Source organism: Carassius auratus, chromosome 38, assembly GCF_003368295.1.
Source record: "Carassius auratus strain Wakin chromosome 38, ASM336829v1, whole genome shotgun sequence".
Taxonomy (NCBI): Eukaryota; Metazoa; Chordata; class Actinopteri; order Cypriniformes; family Cyprinidae; genus Carassius; species Carassius auratus.
The window spans coordinates 17,345,051-17,365,369 of NC_039280.1; the positions used below are offsets into that span (position 1 = coordinate 17,345,051).

The window sequence follows — 20,319 nt, forward strand, 5'->3', positions numbered from 1 at the left end:
GTGAATAATTTAACACACAGCAAAGGTTCATATATCTCTGTTTCTGCAAATAAAAAAAAAGCCATTTATTTTGCAGGAACTATGAATATAATAACTCTGCTCTTTATAGCAGGTCTCTATAGCACTTGTCAAGTCAGATTAGCTCAAGCTTTAAACTCACTCACACTCTTTACAGAGAGTAATACAAACGATCAGTGCTGTCAAACGATTAATCGCATCCAAAACAAAAGTTTTTGTTTACTCAACATATGTGTGTGTACTGTGTATATTTTTGATATAAAAAGGCACACATATACAGTATATATTTTGAAAACTTTTTTATATATTGATATAATTTACATTAAAAATATTAACATTACAGATTTTTCTTAAATATATACATGCATGTTTGTATACATAAAACAGTAGACGCAAATATATTATGTGAACAAAAACTGTTATTTTGAATGCGAATTAATCCATTGACAGCACTAAAAATTATAAATAAATAAAAAACAGAAAAGTCTGCCTTTTGACAGATCACGTTTAAAACCTGACCATATGTCAGCTAAGGATCATAAATAAAAAAGAAAAAGAAGTAAAAAAAAAAAAAAGGAATTGGCTGTGGATGAACTCCTATCTTAATTCATATCTTTCTGCGATGTATTATCAGTTATGTCTAAAGCGACTGTAAACATTTAATTGTTTTAATGGCCACACATTAAGGTCCAATTCTTACTATTTACTAACCATTAACTATGACTTTTGCATCAATAAACTCCTAATTTGTTGCTTATTAATGGTTAATATGGTAGTTGTTTAGTTTAGGTATTGGGTAAGATTATGAAATATTTAACATTTGGAATAACGACACCCCTAGGTTTCAATAGAATCCAAAGGAAACCAGCCAACCACTAAAAACTGTTGAAGGCAAATTAGTAAAGAACACCCTTATTACAGTCAGAGCAAATGGCCAATTCATAATGCAAAAGATCCAGTTGTAAAACACTACCAACTAGATTATATAAATCAATAACAGACAAGAACATAAAGCTGACCACTTATCAGTAAGAGCTGGAGATAAAGTACAAATGATTTATTTCCAGCAAATGATTTGACTTAATTTACACCTGTTCGGCAAGATCTGACACAGAAAACATAGCCACAGTGAGCATCACAAGAGACACAGAAAGTTACAGAACAGCGTCAAAATACCGCAAGGCATCGCCCCTCACCTCAAGTGTGCATGTTGCATTCTCCAGAGTCATCGCCCCAAGTGGGTCCCTCCGGTCACCAAGGAAACTCAATCTAGCTCACGTCTCACTCCTCCTCCCCCGTTCAGCATGTGAACCTCAGGGCTATCAATGACCTGAAACAAAAGCAGGTGGATGGAAAAACCTGAGCGTCACTGGCACCGGAGCAGCTCACTGCCAATCATTCAGGCCCAGGATTAAGTGTCAGCGAAGACGCGGCGGGGCCCATGGGACAGCTGGAGCAAGTCTCAAATGAACGTCTGCCTGACTGATCTGCATTAACACTTACTGATTCGCTCACTATAACGCCAATTCCTCGCACTCCCCGCGGCCCGGGGCAGAGACACAGGCATAAAGCAGTTAGATGCTAATTAAGGTGTGATCCATCAGGAGAAAGTGGCTTGATTAATGGATGTGAGGGACAGCTCTGCGGAAAGCTGGATATTCCCCTGACACTGCACACCAAACAAACTGCCTGGCACATGACGAGACTCAGTGATGCTTGGAGGGAAAAACAGCAAGAACAAGCAGAGAGCGAAAGCTCAAATGTACGTGATGGTGACTCAAGACCAATTTGAAAGTGTTTCTTTGCCAGCCAGTTCTTGTCTAAGCAGATCTATCTCGAAGATTAACCTGCAGAGTTTGAGACAGGACGAGTTCCCTATCAAGATTGAATAAAAAAAGTGAGATAAATAAATATCATTACTTTCTCACACTCATGCTTTTCCAAACTTTTATCTTATTTGTTTTTCCAAAGAACACAAAAAAGCTATAAAAAGGAAAAAAGCTTTCATTTTTGAGTTAAGTATACCTTAGTTCAGCCCAAAAATAAAAAAAAGGCAACAGTTACTCAGCCATATGTAGTTCCAAATCTACAAGTATTATTTATGGTAAAGGGAAGCTCAAAAGCGCTTGCTTGATGCACCAATGAGGTTTGTTTTAACACATCAAGCAAATATGGCTCAGCTTCTGTTTAGCATACAGTAACTAATGTGCCCAATGTATGTGTATTTATCAAAGATTATATGTGAATGAAAGCCTAAATTAAATACCTTCATCACATTAAAGGGGTCATATGATGCGATTTAAATTTTTTCTTTCTCTTTGGAGTGTTACAAGCTCTTGGTGCATAAAGAAGATCTCTGAAGTTGCAAAGACTGAAGTCCCAAATCCAAAGAGATATTCTTTATCAAAGTTGAGAGTCAACCACGCATACCGAAAACAAAATAATGTTATTTTAAGCAACATTATATGACCCCTTTAAATGAAGTTCATCCAAAATGTAAAATTATCCTGTAATTTACTCACCCTCAAACCATCCTAGATGCCATATATGCCATTCTTCATATGGCATTCATTAAAGGACTAGAGTCGTATGGATTACTTTTATGATGAATGGATGGACTTTTTGGAACTTCAAAAACTCAAGCATCCTTCACTGCCATTACAAAGCTGGGAAGAGCCAGGATATTATTAAATATAACAGATTATTTTCGTCTGAATGAAGAAAGGCATATACATCTAGGTTGTCTTGAGGGTGAGTTATGGGATAATTTATTTTTTTTTTTTTCCATTTTTCATTAGGGTTGGGAACTGAAAACCGGTTCTTATTCAGAACCAAATAACAGAAACGCCGCCCTGCCTCCCCCCCTTTTTAATTACGAAGCACATTGTTTCCAATGCACTCTACAGATGTGTTGCATCTTTAACTGCTAAACACATTGTTTTCCACGACTGTATGTACTCGAGCCTTTGATAACTGTGTAAGCCGTTTTGTCTGACTGTACATGTACCGGCAGCGCACACCACCTGCCTCCACTAAATTACATTATATTTGTCCAATATTGTTATTAATATACATACTGACTTCAGCTTGGACCAGTAAATGAATAGACTGCTATTGTTATGCAAGTATGAGGGTTAGATTATTTAGTGTACAGGTGGAAAAATGTGGAAACCACTCATTGCATCACACCATCTCCTGACTGCATTATTATTTGTAAATTAGAGGCTTTATTGAGTGCTTGTATACATGGTTAAGTATAACAATTTATATTTCATTAATTTAGGGAAATGAACAAGTGTCTTAGCCCTCAAGGGACTATTTAGCCAACCACCTGATTCCTGCTTGAAAACCAAAATGTTTTTGATAGTGTAAAAAACATCAACTTTGAAGCATATGCCGATTGATGGACTAGCATTAGTCAACATTACTTACTACCTTCCAGCAACACTATATTCAATTAAGGTTAAATGGTAAAAAACAAAACAAAAAAAACATTAGTTAATTTAACTGGAACCAGAATCGGAACTGGAAAATGTACACTAACTATATCCAACCCTACTTATGAAGATCCGTATACTGTAATATATGTTGAATTTCAGGGTTCAGAAGACTTTAACTGCCTAATTCATTTGCCAAGAAGCTGCACTGGAAACACAAGGTACTAGAATTGGTGAATGAGCTGAAATCGAACTCTAGTCTCCTGCATGAGCACCAAAGCTTTACACACTGCTACAGCTCAATTGACATTAACAAGTTTTAACAGGTTAAAAGTTTTAAATATGCATGAAATTACAATAATAAACAGTGAATGTAATTTAATCCACTTATTCTACTTAGAGCGGAGAAGCCGGCTGGCCACATCATACAAAATACTGCAAGTGCAATAAAAACCCAATTAAATCAATTACATGACTGTTTTAGTAAAGCTAGACGGCTGTTCTGTATTCCCTGATTGTTCCATCAGAAAACAAGATAAGGAGAAACAATAAGCAGACGTTGAAGCAAGTGAAAGTCTCAAAAGACAACAGCTGGTTTCCCAGGCTCATCAGTATGTTGATGTGAATGAAGACACACAATGCTTCTAGAGGTGCAACGCTCTAATGTATGAAACAAATATGACTTTGCACTGGCCAAAGAAATCTCATCACTCTACGCTGGGCAAAAGCAGATGGATTGCAACTGGAGTTCTGGTGCCACTACGGATGATCAGATGAAGTGCGACTGCACCCCGGGAGAAGCGTGTCATGTAACAGACTACATAGACACTATGTTTAAACAGCGTTACCGAGAACAAATGATCAAACTGATGCATGCGGTCATAGAGAATCCAAATCATGATTGTACCGGGGATACCAAGTGTATAAAAAATCTTAAGAATGAAATGAATGTTGTAAGAAGCCTGAAAAATAACCCATGGCCTGATTTAACTAGTATGTTTATTACCAGTAAAGAATCAGTCTGTGTAACGACTAGAAAAATTCTGGATGTGATGTCTGAATGTGACGATGAGATGGACATTAACGAGGTTCTCTGTCTGTGTATATGTGTAACAGATTTATGTACATTGTTGGTTTCAAAAAATTATGGTTCCATGACATGTGAAATTGTTCAAGCTTACGTCAACTACATACTAGAACAAAACATGCTGGCCTGTAGAGATTTTCTTTTCTGGCTAGACCACCTGTAATGTCATTATTACTTGTTTGTTAGTAATGCCAATTTGACCATTTTCTTCACTATTTCAATGTATGAATGTATATTCAAAAATCTATTGTTGAAATAAAAAGTTGAATCACATTTTAATCTTTTGTGGTTTATAAAACAATGGGTCTGAGCTCATGAAAAATGTGTTAATGTTATATTTAAAAGAAGCAGTCTCGGTTCAGAGTGTTAGATGGATATTTCAAGAAAAAATATTTGTAAAGATCCTCTATATTCACACACACATTACCCAAAACTGGGTTAAATACTTAATTTAATCGAGCAAATTTAAAGAATTCTGACGTATATAAACACGGTTAAGCAGAGAACACAAAGAGCTCGCTAACATTACACCAGTTCTGTTTGCAAAAAAAAAAAAAAAAGAAAGACTGACACACACAAAACTCTTTACAATCATACAGGACAATACAATACGATTGTGATGTTAAAAATGAAACCGTGGTTCAGAACAACACGCACAAATCATGGAATGATAAAAAGAAAACATTTTAATTCTGCCACAACTAAGGCTCAAGCTCATTTTTGTTTGGTCTGGTTTCAGAGTTGGACTACTACAGTGAAAAACTTTTTGTACAGTACATATCTTCACAATGGAGTAATGTGGTGTTAAACATTTGGAGCAGTAACAAACACTATTCAACATAAACTAGAACCCAAAACTGTAATGTAACTGTGAGCTAGTTTCACATCATGTAGATTATCTTGGTAATGAAATATCGGCCCACTTGCATTTTCTGGCTAACAACTGAAATGTGGACTAAACCCGTTTTTCAGGCGTCAAGGTTTGGTGAAACATACGTTATAAAATTTAAAAGATGATAAACTATATCAGATGTTCTTAAAAATGTAAACGTCGGACACGACAACTTTGTAAACACGTAATAACTAATATTTTAAGATAGATAAATGTTTAGATATTTTGTGAAAACAAAGATATACTACAACATTTCAGGGGCCCATGCTGTCGAAGACCATAATTTCACACTGTGTTGTTTTAAAAGTAAAAGTAGATCAATTATAAAGACATGACAACACTCAGTTCCAGTCGTGTGTGTTTCCCGAATCAAACCTGTTAGTCTGATGAATACCTAAAACATCTAAAACATGTGTTGGTGCAGACCATCTACAATGGACTAAAACATGCCCCTTTCAATGAATTCTTTCTACATGTGATCTCTGGTTTATTTAGTGTGATGTTTAGAGAAACAGAGAAAGGAAATAGTTCCTGTGGCATCCATGACTTTTAATGTCTAACTTTAAGTGTAATAGACGGGTTTGTATTAAGTGTAACAGTCAGAACAGAAAATGGCAGGACTCATTTTCAAGTTGATTGAAAATTTTGTGTCTTTGTGACACTGGTAGACCAGAAAAAGCTCTAAAGTGCATCACAATCTCAGTTTAAACACTCTCTTGACAATCATTTAATCATCTTTTACTACATTTTGTTCATGTTTTTGCCTGTTTACCAAACTCTGAGAATAGTCTTTATCTAAAAAACAATGAAAAAGATACACGGCTGGTGGGCCGGATCGACATTAAAGGTTTTCACAATAGTTTAGAAGAGAGGATTTCATAATTTCAAATTAGGTATTTGTTATTCTGATACATATTTCTGTTGTGGAAACATATTTCCTGTATAAAAGAATATGTCTATAACCTATTCAAGGGGGTTTAGTGCAATCATATGGATCTTAAACATAATCACATTACAACAAGGTCACATAGTCCCTCTAGTAAATCCACCAAAAGTGGAGAAAACAGAAAATTCTTAGCACACAGTAGATGCTAATGCTTCTGACATAAAGGGAGTACACATAGGCCTACTCTTTAATTTCCAGTAGAAATGTTGAAACTAACGAGTACGACAAATAAAAATGTGAACATCATCATCAGCTATATGAACAAGAGCTCTAGATGTAGGGGCGATATTTTTATGCTGTAGTTATGCTGTAAGAACAGGCACTGTATGTTTGACCACAGTCAGAGAAAACTCTTCATCAGAAAACGGCAAAACAACATGTAAACAGATCAGTCGACTATCTCTGGTAAAAATAAATAAATAAAATAAAATAATATATATTTACAAGTCACACATTGACAATTTTTGTCTTATGTGCTCATTACAGCTAAAATCCTGTTTTGCCAAATGCCGTACACACTTTTGCATTTTTTAATTCAGTGATTTTTTTAGTCAGTTTTGCTCCGTATGCAAAAGTTATGTTTGAATTTTTCTATAACCATTACAAAAGTGAGAACATCATAGTTCTCAAATGTGTCTGTATTACAACAAAAGCCCATCTAACAAATCTGGCAGAAGTGGAGAAACAGATGTTTAGCACATACACACATTGTAGATGCTTACGTACACCAGAGATGTTGCTTCATTTGAGTCAAAGAAGATGGCCATAGGAACGGATAACATTCTTTAATGTTGTTGTGTTTTGTCAAAATAATAAAAAAGTTTGGTCAAATATTCAATACTTTTTCTTACATGAATATGATGTGCACACCCTGCTCTCTTTCCCACGCGAGAGACAGCATGAACTTACAGGAGTCTTCAAACAAAAACGGCCAAACAAACAAAATGTGAATGGTTTCATCTGCTATCTGAACAAGATGACTTAATCTAGTGGATTAATAAAAATACCATTTACAAATCAGCATAATTTTTTTTAACAATTGTATTCTGAATTTTATATGCATTGTAAACATTTGCTTTCTTGCTATACTCTCTTTCTTAGTGATTTGGTCACGTGAATACACAAAAGGTTATGGATAAAATTTATCTCTACACAGGAGTGTGGAAACTTTAACATGCTCAAACTTAAACGAGTGGGCATCTTTCAGTGGAACCGTTTCATTTGTTTAGGTTGTAATAGTTTTAAGTGTAAAACAGCTAGACTTAATTTTTTGTTGTGTCGATGCTTCATGTGATCACACTTTTTGGACAGACACAAAGTTGCACTAAAAGAAATATCTCGGAGAGAAAAACTGTAACTAAATTTCTTAATTTTCATTTATTCCTATTATGATGACACCCACAAAGATCACCTAAAAACATACAGTCCAACAAACAAATTGTGAACGGCCGTCCAAAATCTTGATATGGCTAAATCTTGAGGTGTAAGAAAAATGTAATTTACAAAACATTGTGATTCTTAGATGTGAAACACCCTTGACATAATCTGCTGGCATGCAAAAATAGTCATAAATGTTTTAGCACAGCTATCTACACAAATAGTATGAGAACTGTATATCGTGTCACTTGCATAGAAAATTCATTACCAGTTTATCAGAGTCAAAAGGAAATGATGATAATAGTTGAAACATCCTTAGCTTGTACATTTCTTTCATTTTGAAAATCACAGCTGCTGGTGCTAAATTTTTTTTTGTAAACCATTTAACATTACATGATGCGTACAAAATAGTCAAATAGTCAAAGTGTATGTTTTTTGTTCTAGGTAAGAACATTTACACCACGTGTTATAGGCCGGGTAAATAATTAGAAAATAGTATTTCTGTCGAATGAGAAAAGTTCAGTCATGCATTTAAGATGTAGAAATGATGTTTTTGCCAAACACATCCAAAGAGTTTTCTACTCGTGCGAAAAAAGCACTTGTGTGCATAAATGATCTAAAGAAACAATGCTGGTCATCAGGTTATTTAAACATTTTTTAAGACAATAGACAGTCTGCCTTGCTTTAGTGACACACAATGTGTAATCTTTTAAACATGTTTAAAATGGTAGGTGTAATTATTATACTGAGTTTAAGCTAAATGTATATTTGTTCATTTACAGTACACATACTACAGGTTAGATTATTAAATTAAAACATTTCTTACATAACACAAAGTAAAAACAACAAATACGAATTTGCTCATAAATAAAATTTAGTTTACTCAGTTTTACTGTGTGTGTGTGTTTGTGTGGTTCAGGTATACCCCATGTTATGGGGAACAATGATGGCAATATCCAAAATCCTTGGGGATTGTTTTTGTCCCCGTGAGGAAACATGTTTATAAATCATTCAGAATGAAGTGTTTTTGAAAATCTTAAAATTAACGAAATTTTCTGTAAGGGGTAGGTTTAAGTGTAAGGTTGGTGTATGGTGATGCAAAATACAATTTGTACAGTCTAAAAAAGCATTACGTCTACGGGATGTCTCATAGAACATGGAAAACCAATGTGTGTGTGTGTGTGTGTGTGTGTGTGTGTGTGTGTGTGTGTGTGTGTGTGTGTGTTTAGAGTTGGTTTTAAAATTAGCGTGAGATTTCAACTCCTTTTACACATCACATATTATGGATAGTATTTTCTTAACATTAAGGAATGCCCGTTTGATTTTATTAATTCCAGATAACATTCAATTATTTATCTCTTCTGCGGCTTGGTTAGTTGATGATTTAGATAATTGTCTCTCTCACTCTTTGAAATTCTCACCTGGAAAGAAACCAGACATCATCCTCCTTTTCAAATGTGTTTGTAGACGGGGAGCATGTGGCCTGTTGGTGCCTAGCTATCAACACCATAAAGATTAAACAAACATTGATCCTTCCAAGACGTCAAAACCCTCACTTTTGCACCGCCATTTTTTTTCCCCCAGGAAGAACCCAAACACCTCCCCACTGTCTTTAGGTGTGAACAACAAGCCAGAAAGGAACTTCACAGAACCCCCCACAGCTCTGGTTACAGATACAACCATCATAAGAAATCCCCCACTGCTCTGGTAACAGATACAACCATCATATATCCAGTAATAAACACAACACAAGTCAAGAGTGTTGATCTCTTCGATCTTTTGATTTACACACCTCTGCCATGTCAATCAAGGGTCACAGGACCCAGTGGCATGGCAACCGCTTTGACTGACAGGCCTTATAGTCATAAATCAATCCAACTGACCATGCACACTTCTGACTACCTGTCAATCTACACGGACTGTACGGCCATAAATCAGGCCATAAATCAGGGTAATAAATCATCAAGACTTGAGATAAAGTGTATGATAGGACTACTCACACACACAGCCAATTCTGAGAGAAATAAAAACACACAGGCATTATTTAAATGCAAAACCGAAAAGCCATAATTCATAAGCACATATTGAAGCGTGGATGTCGTACCGAATGCTTCGATATTACCGTATTTTCCGGACTATAAGTTGCAATTTTTTTCATAGTTTGGCTGGTCCTGTGACTCATAGTCAGGTACGACTTATTTCTCAAAATTAATTTGACATGAACCAAGAGAAATGAACCAATAGAAAATATTACCGTCTACAGCCGCGAGAGGGCGCTCTGTGCTGCTCAGTGCTCATGTAGCCTACACTGAAAACATAGAGCGCCCTCCTGCGGCTATAGATGGTAATGTTTTCTCTTGGTTCTTGGTTCTAAATAAATGCGAATTTTAGTCCAGTGCGACTTATATATGTTTTTTTTCCTCATGACGTATTTTTGGACTGATGCGACTTATACTCAGGTGTAGAGCTGTAGTCAAGTCCGGCTTTGTCGAGTCCAAGTCAAGTCCAAGTCCAGGACTAGTCGAGACCGAGTCAAGACCGAGTCCAAAGAAGTTCGAGTCCAAGTCAAGTCCAAGTCCAAAAGTTTCGAGTCCAAGTCCAAGACCGAGTCCAAATGAAAGAAAAAAGGGTCCTCTTCAAGACCACATACTTAACTACTGATAATGTTTGTGATGCGAGAGACAGCATATCTCCTACTCTAAGAAAATCATTTTACATTATTATTTGTAATGATCAAAAAGCATGTGCAAAGTAACAACTCTGTAGGACAGGGGTCTCCAAACTACATCCTGGATGGCCAATGTCCTGAAAAGTTTAGCTCCAACTGGCCTTAAAACACCTGGAAGATTAGTGTGTCTAGTAAGAGCTTGATTAGGTTCAAGTGTGTATAATTAGGGTTAAAGCTAACAGGGGCGTTAAACAAGATCCTGGGCCCTATGCATAGGCAGTCCTGATGGGCCCCCATGGCCCCCACCCATGAAAATATCCAGGTAAAAAATATATATTTCAGATTCATACTTTTCAAGGGCCCTCTCTTCCTTTGGGGCCTTGCTAATGAGTACTGGTTTTACCCCCAGTCCGACCCTGGGAGCTAAACTTGGATAAACAAATAAAGTTTGGAACTGTAAGGTCAAATAATTTTTATGTACTTTATTTTTTGTTGACATTATATCTGTGGCCAAAAATGTATATGACTATGCCTAATTGGCACAGTGCACAGACACACGCAAAGCTCGGGATATGACAAATGCGCGCAGCAAGGCTAGAATGGATACGTTTGGCTCTACTGGACATGCGCACATAAATACAGCGAACTTTTTTGTCATACTGTGCTTGTGCTTGCATAGACTAGTCGAGCTCTGTCGGAAACAATCGACTACTCCAGCATGCATTAACCATAATGCATGTTTTTGCAAGTGTTTGCAAGTACGACGTGAATTTTAGAATTACAATATTGCGTGGAGCTGTTACTATATGACCTTATCTATGTTGCATGTAAAAAAAAAATATGTAATGTAATAATTAGGGTTGTGCCTGAAGCCGAATACCTTATTCGGGATGGCAAGGATAATGGCTTAAAAAACGAATAACGTTCAAGGAATAATTCTGCCTGAATACTCGGCTAAAGCTGACAGAGTCTGGTGTTTGCTAGATAACAGGTGAGCCAGGGAATCAGCGCCAGAAGTGAATGAATGTAAACTTTGAGTGAAAAGATCGCAAATCAAACACTGCATTGTTGTCGCCTCTCTGTGCATCTCTCAGAAATCAGAGCGTTGCAAGAGTAATTTTACCTATAATAATACATCATAGCTACACGTTATATTATTTGTATATACAGTATTGTTCAAAATAATAGCAGTACAATGTGAATAACCAGAATAATCAAGGTTTTTCGTATATTTTTTTATTGCTACGTGGCAAACAAGTTACCAGTAGGTTCAGTAGATTCTCAGAAAACAAATGAGACCCAGCATTCATGATATGCACGCTCTTAAGGCTGTGCAATTGGGCAATTAGTTGAATTAGTTGAAAGGGGTGTGTTCAAAAAAATAGCAGTGTGGCATTCAATCACTGAGGTCATCAATTTTGTGAAGAAACAGGTGTGAATCAGGTGGCCCCTATTTAAGGATGAAGCCAACACTTGTTGAACATGCATTTGAAAGCTGAGGAAAATGGGTCGTTCAAGACATTGTTCAGAAGAACAGCGTACTTTGATTAAAAAGTTGATTAGAGAGGGGAAAACCTATAAAGAGGTTCAAAAAATGATAGGCTGTTCAGCTAAAATGATCTCCAATGCCTTAAAATGGAGAGCAAAACCAGAGAGACGTGGAAGAAAACGGAAGACAACCATCAAAATGGATAGAAGAATAACCAGAATGGCAAAGGCTCAGCCAATGATCACCTCCAGGATGATCAAAGACAGTCTGGAGTTACCTGTAAGTACTGTGACAGTTAGAAGACGTCTGTGTGAAGCTAATCTATTTTCAAGAATCCCCCGCAAAGTCCCTCTGTTAAAAAAAGGCATGTGCAGAAGAGGTTACAATTTGCCAAAGAACACATCAACTGGCCTAAAGAGAAATGGAGGAACATTTTGTGGACTGATGAGAGTAAAATTGTTATTTTTGGGTCCAAGGGCCACAGGCAGTTTGTGAGACGACCCCCAAACTCTGAATTCAAGCCACAGTACACAGTGAAGACAGTGAAGCATGGAGGTGCAAGCATCATGATATGGGCATGTTTCTCCTACTATGGTGTTGGGCCTATTTATCGCATACCAGGGATCATGGATCAGTTTGCATATGTTAAAATACTTGAAGAGGTCATGTTGCCCTATGCTGAAGAGGACATGCCCTTGAAATGGTTGTTTCAACAAGACAATGACCCAAAACACACTAGTAAACGGGCAAAGTCTTGGTTCCAAACCAACAAAATTAATGTTATGGAGTGGCCAGCCCAATCTCCAGACCTTAATCCAATTGAGAACTTGTGGGGTGATATCAAAAATGCTGTTTCTGAAGCAAAACCAAGAAATGTGAATGAATTGTGGAATGTTGTTAAAGAATCATGGAGTGGAATAACAGCTGAGAGGTGCCACAAGTTGGTTGACTCCATGCCACACAGATGTCAAGCAGTTTTAAAAAACTGTGGTCATACAACTAAATATTAGTTTAGTGATTCACAGGATTGCTAAATCCCAGAAAAAAAAAATGTTTGTACAAAATAGTTTTGAGTTTGTACAGTCAAAGGTAGACACTGCTATTTTTTTGAACACACCCCTTTCAACTAATTGCCCAATTGCACAGCCTTAAGAGCGTGCATATCATGAATGCTGGGTCTTGTTTGTTTTCTGACAATCTACTGAACCTACTGGTAACTTGTTTGCCACGTAGCAATAAAAAATATACTAAAAACCTTGATTATTCTGGTTAGTCACATTGTACTGCTATTATTTTGAACAATACTGTATTTAAAAGGCAAATATTGAAAGCTTAGGCTACCATGATACGAATGAATGGAATAAGCACAGCGTGCTCACTAATCAAACAGCTGCATTGCGCGTCTCAGTCTCTCAAAAACCAAATCAGTTCTCTCTCAAGAGTAGGCTAATAATCAGCTTAGATACGGATACATTGTCTACTTGTCCTACATGTTTGCATATTTACCTTTTGCTGGTTTGCGCGGAACACACACATCTGTTTAGTGAAGTTCATTAACATTAAGACTCGCTTAAAGTGTTCTGCGTAATGAGAATGTGTGCATTGAATGGATTCAGTCGTGTTCAAATGATCACTAAACGTTTGTCATGACATCTCTCTGCTTGCATGATAAATATTATTTTATAAATTAATAATTATTTCAGTTTAACACGACATACTTGTTCAGTGATAACTACGAAAAAATATATAAAAAGTCATAACAGTCTTAACAAGTAACTGTACGATGTTGTATCCGAATGCAGATAGGAAAAATTTTGTGATTGTTACAGATACAAATACTGGCTGTTACATGAAAATGTAAATATGTAATGTCATATATAAAGTTTACATATGTAATTGTTGCATAAGGCTATACATTAATACGCGTTTATTGATTAAAAAAAAAGGCTATCTAGGTGTAGACGTAAATAAAACACAATCTAACAGGTAGAAAATTAAATTAGAAACATCTAAACTTTTCAGGTCGCAGTAAGTGCACCGCTGGTCATGCACATCCTTTCCCGGAACAATACTGAAAGCTAAGGCAAGATGGAGAAACAGATGATCATAGTTGTACAAGGATAGCCATTTTTTAAATGAATCTATTAGCAGAGCTACTGAAAGGGATGTTTAGTGCTGGAATTCCATTTATTCTTTGCTGAAACTTCTGCGTCATCATGGAGAGCGGGTCATGGTTGCCCAGCAACAGCAGACGCCACTGGAGCGCAAGCGCAAGCTACAGAGTGCTTTGGAAATAAGGAGAGCGGCGCGCCTAGCGTTTTCCACACGTTTTCAGTCGCGACATCATGCAAATGTGGTTTTGTTTTGAAGGAGAAATGTTTTATTTTTATTTTTTTTGCTGGACTCGGTCGAGACCAACTAGAAGACTTGGCGAGTCCAATGGGCAAGTCCGAGACAAGTCCGAGTGCAAATTCAACGAGTCCGAGACAAGTCCGAGACGACAGAAAAATGTCTTGAGTCCGGACTCGAGTCCAAGACCGGACTAGAGTACTACAGCCCTACTCAGGTGCGACTTATAGTCCGAAAAATACGGTATATTGAGATTTGTAACATTCCTAGTAACAACTATTAATAATATGATTTATGAACACTTACTGGACCAAAGCAACTTAGGTTTACTTGATCATCCGTACTTAATCTTTTAGGGAAAAAAAATATATATTTTTTTTAAATGTGTCAATTATGGTCATCAGGCTTTTGAGGAATGATTATTTGTTCATCTCTCAGTTGTTATTGTGTTTGTATTGCATTATATGTTTTGCCCCACAATATACTAGAAAGATTGGATCATGAAACTAAGCATTTTAATATCATCTAACTATAAACTATTATTTGGATATATAGAGTGAAAACTCATATGTATATGGATTTTATCCAAGTGGTCTGCTATACGTTTATAAAGAGCTCATATAACTACAACCTATATGAATTTCACCTTAATTTTAAGCCAAACAAATATCAGCGTCTGCACTAAATTTTTGGGCCTCTGAATAAAATTAGTTTATTTTTTTTCCTTCTCTATATCATACTACTGCATATTAGCCATGAATATTAAATAATAATAATAATAATATTAAAAAGAAAACACAAACAAATTAAAGATGCAATAAATTGTTTCATTTAAAAAATTATAATAATAAATCTGACATTTATTTAATAATTCAGGCTTTGCAGGGTTAAAAAAAAACACCATCTAAAATTTGTACCAGAAATTTTACACTGTTTTACCCTGTTTACTTGGTACTACAGAATTAGCAAGACTTCTTGGAAAGCACTGCTGTTGAACTGTGTTTTTGTGTAAATGGCCAAAGTCACAAAGCGAAACCTAACTAAAACAGAAACCATTACTGATATTTTCAAACACATATCTAGTGTTTGCCATGTTGAAATTAAAAATCTAGTCCAAAAGGCACAAACATATATTGGTGCAATCTATCAAGAAGTGATAACCATGGAAACTGTTACCACAGTCACAGGTGTGTTTAATTATTTCTGATTAATTTTGTTTGTGGAGGAAATTAAAGTTAAATGAAGCTTTAAAGCAGTTTGCAGTTCACAAAGGTATTTTGAGAAGCGTGCCATGCATTTACTTTCCAATGCAATTATTTTCTTTGTGTTGTTCATCTGATTGAGCTCCAGTCTCATAATTGCACAAGATGACAATAGTTTAATTGTTTTATGAATGATTTGGAGCAGCAAAACAACTCAAATAACACATTTCTTGCTATTGCACGTGCAAGTTTTCGCATTCCAAGTCAAAACTGTCAATCCCAGCGAGTGTCAAATGGATTCCTTTCATGATATATTCTCACTTCCTATTTACTTGTTTAGAATGCCAGGAAAATCAGAAATTGCAGAAAATATTATCGTAATTAAAAAAAAATCTAAATTCTAAACTTCTAAAATTGTTTATACATTATTATGGGCTTTGTTTTTAGGTGGTATGCATGGATGAATTAAATCAAAAATCAGTAATCAATATGCAAAGATATGTTTCATCTACATACAAAAACATTACCTGCATCAATGCCCCAATCTTTTTCAAGCACTTCCAATGATAGCAAAGCAGCTCTAAGCTATATATTATTTTTTTTACTAGTCTCTAAAACCTTCTGATACCAAACCAAAAACCGGACAGTATGTAGCTACTGTGTTGCTTCTAGTTAGGTCATGGTGCAAGACGCTTTAAATGAAAGCATCTGCTAAATGACTCCATCTGACTTTTATCTATTCACTACATAGAGATTTAAACATCAGTGAGGAGCAGTGACAATTATGGCTGACTATATTAAAGTCGAACGAAAATGCATTCAGAGAGCAGCTTCTCACCTTTATTTAAATCATGTGTCATCCAGTACCAGTGGAGCACAGAACTCTCACACATTAGCAGCACTTGACCTTGGCATTATCATTTATTCTAATAATAAATCAAACCCTGAATAAGGAAAGTCTGCATAATTCACGATTTTCCTTTTAAAGGTCAATGAAAGTCTGACAACCAAACCCTTTGTCATCACCAACTTAATTTCAGAGATGTTTTTCTCCACTCTCTCTTTATTGAGCTAGGCTATATGCATGCAAATGTAAGTGAATAGTCTGACGTTTGACTGAACAAAACACTGAGGCTTGTTTGTTGGGTTTTAGGGGTGCTCATTTTAACTGATTAATGCGTATAAGTTGATTTTATTATTTCATTCAGAAATAGGCCTAATGCTGAAGCTTAATGTTTACAAACATTATAATAAACAATGTAAACATAGCTAGGCTATTTTAGTCCCATTCACTCAACAAATACTTTCAATAAAAAGGTACAATTTGTAAGATATTTGCAGTAAGATATCCAAAAACCTAGGCTAGTATTAAATATTTTGAAGGCGGTAACAAAAGGTAACTAACATCATTGACAGGTGACTGCACTGCCCCATGTCACAGTTTAGAATGGGAATTTTCTCATGATTTACAAGTAGTTGAAAACAAGATATTGTTAGTAATCAGCTGGACAAAATATATAACACTAGCCTAGTGGTTTTTGGATATTTTACTGCAAATATACAGGCCTATTTATTAATTTAACCATTCATTTAAGACCATGTGAATCCCTCATGTTCTGTTGTTTGCTGCTTTTTGCACATGCAAAATTAATCCCCGGAAAACAAATGTTAGTAATTTTAATGGGTCACAGACACTTATCCTTTCTAATTTAATTAAATTCTAATTTAAAATAATCTTGCTGGTTAACAATTAATAAGCTGATTTTTAATAACAGAAATGAACATCTCTATTGGATATCTCTTTTTTTTTTTTGTAAATATTCTTCATTTACGGATGAAGAATATAACTGTGCCATGTCTGCTTTGCACTGGGGAAAAAGCAATGACTCAAATGCATTAAACAACACAAATTTATTCGCTGTTAGCCATGGTGGATTGATTTGATCCATGATTGAAATTAAGGGCTGCTTAAGAATAAGCGTGCACATCAAATTATCTCGACTCACTGAACCTGGATCAAGTTAGTGAGATTGCATGAACTTAAATTGTTGTTTATGAAACTGCTTTAGCCCTGATTTTTTTGTTAGGTGATTTTATTTAAATTTTTGGACTTCTAATCCCTGCTTTTCTTAGCGTATTTTATGAAACAGCCCCCAGGTGTATCAATTATCTTAATATAAAAAGCTACAAAAAAACATTTCAGCAACATTACATGGCCAAACCCCATATTAGAGTGCAATGGGAAGTTAATGGTGGTTTAAAGTGAGTTTTGAGTAAAAGCGCAGTATAAATGTAATAAATTGTCTTATTGAGCATGAATCTGTGTTTACGGTTGTGTAGTGTGGACTGAGATTTTTGCTGAAACACAGTGGTAAAGCCAATATGGACAAGGATCGTTTTCATTTTAAAATGTGGTTTTAAGATGAAAAGGCACTAGCGTAAACATAGCTGTGTCTCTATGAAAGTGTGTCTGTGTGTGGCGGCTCTAAGGTCCGAGTCAGCTAATGAAACTAAAGGGGTCTAATTAAATGAGTTACACATTCTATTAATTTTGATCTTGCTCTTCACACTCACCTGAACAATACAAAAGCACATTAACAAAGCTCTCATCCCCTCTGCCAAGTGCTCTCACAACGCTTTAGCAGAGCAAGAACACTTCACCAAAACAATACATTCAATGACACATGTCCCCATACCAACCCAAAAGCACAAATGACATGAAAAAAGAAGAAAAAAAACAATGTTTAGAGGAAAAAAAAGCTAACAACTGTTTAGGAAAAAATAGAGAAGAAATTAGGGAAAATTATATTATACAACATTGAACAGGCTCAACAATAAAAGGCCAGTTCACGTCATCATTTACTCAACTTATTTTTTTTCCTAAATTTGTATGGGATTCCTTCTTCTGCTGAACACAAAAGAAGTTTCATTCATACTGCAAGTCAGAGGCCACCATCGACAATCATTGTCAACGAATATCATTATTGATTAGTCGCGTCTGCTCACTGTGCACAGAAAACTTCCAGCAGTCACATCAAATTATACCACTGAATAATGCCTTTCTAGGGATGAAATTCATCTAATATTGGAAGAAGCAGAGTGAAAAGTGTTCTGCTTTGGGAAAAGTGTGTGACCCAAGATGCCCAAAACATGTGAATGCTTCATTTTAAACTTTAAGCTAATCAGAGGTGTAAAATACTTGAGTAATTTTAGTTGATTACTGTACTTGAATATTATTTTGGGGGATTTGTACTTAACTACAATTTAAACTGACTACTTGTACTTTTAATTGATTAAATTTCTGGGGAAAAAAAACAGTACTTTTTACTCCTTACAATTTTATTTCACCTTGAATAGTACATTCGATTTTTAGTTTATCTTATGCACATTAAATACGGTAAACAGAAGCTCAAATGTGTGTGTTTACTTCAATTATGACTTTCATCAGGTAAATGTCTGGCTTCGAAATTTAACCATCAAATATGAGGAAGCATATTGAGGTAGCAAAGTTGTGTGCATTGGTATTTGTATTTTTCTAACATATGCCTATCGTTTCACTTAAGAAGACATTGATTCATTAAAGGTACAATTTGTAAGAACTAGAAAGAGATGCAGATCTCGCTTGTTTTACTCGACAGGTGAGTTGTTTTGATTTGTATCTTTACAGAAAACCTATGCTATTGTAATGATCAACAAGATTAGTATTATGGGGCATACACGGCAATCGCGGTGCATCGCATCTCTAGACCCACGCGAGAATGCGTCTGATCCGTAATCTGATCGGGTCTTTGCATTGACTTTGTATGTAATCTACTTGTGCAAATCGTTGGAACTTGCATTAAATCCATGATTTATCTTTCCGTCTGTTTGATGGTCATCAGTGGTTGGGTAGAAGACAACAAATCCCATCATTCCACGCTCCTTCTTAGCGTCATCAAACCACGCGATTTTTATTGTTTGGGTATTGCACGATGGCTTTCTTCTTTTGGTGGGAGGTTTTGGTGCCACAGCAGTTTTGTTTCCAGGCACAATGTTAAAGAACGCGACACACACGCCAACCAGAAATCCTGTATAATTCAATCAATCCGATGACGACTTCGACACTTCTGAAATGTTTCCACTTTTGTGTCCTATATGCATCAGTCATTTAGCCAACGGTCCATGGGCGTGATGTCTGAGGCTAATACTAACATTATAATGACATGGATACGTAGAAATGCTGTCCCTTTAAGACGGAAGCCATGCAATACTGACACATGTTCAGTTTTCACCGACCTGTTCACGTTCAGTTAATACATGACTGACTGTATTTATGTGATACTATAAGGTCTACACCAGTCTACACCTAATAAAACACACCTGCCTTTAATTTTTAAGTGAGCCTGAAGACCTTAATTAGTTGCTTCAGGTGTGTTTGATTAGGGTTGGAGCCAAACTTTGCAGGACAGTCGATCGCCAGGAGCAGTGTTGGGCACCCCAGGTCTAAACGATAGACATGTGGACTGCTGTGTGTGTATTTGAGTGCTGAGAACTGATCACGTGCTATAAATGAAAACTGAAGTGGAGCGTGCATGAGTGAGAGCACTTCTAACGTCATGATTCCGCCTATCCCACCTTTACTAACTGTAAGCTAATCGACAAAGAATTGTGACTCCCGGGAAAAACGGGTTGTCTGGTCACAACATCCCTACCATTTCAGGTGCTAAGAGCATGTCGCTAGTTCACGTTTTGGTAGTCTATCCATCCACTGTGGCTGCCATACTAAGACAAGATATGGAGATTTACTTGTAAATATTCATATGCATTTGCCCTAACTGATTTTAAAATATAATTTTGGCAGCTCCTGAAATGGGT

At 36.1% G+C, this 20,319-nt stretch overlaps 1 protein-coding gene across 4 annotated transcripts in view; it reads right to left on the reverse strand.

Annotated features, from left to right (window-relative positions):
• tjap1 (tight junction associated protein 1 (peripheral)) overlaps positions 1 to 20,319 on the reverse strand; it is a 120,985-nt gene that overhangs the window by 68,041 nt on the left and 32,625 nt on the right. For 2 of the 4 annotated variants that reach the window (XM_026224508.1, XM_026224509.1), the window contains exon 2: positions 1,215 to 1,348. The exons of the other annotated variants lie outside the window; for them this stretch is intronic. The gene's annotated coding sequence lies outside the window, so the exon portion shown is untranslated. The remainder of the gene's footprint in view (positions 1 to 1,214; positions 1,349 to 20,319) is intronic. 4 annotated transcript variants of the gene reach the window in all.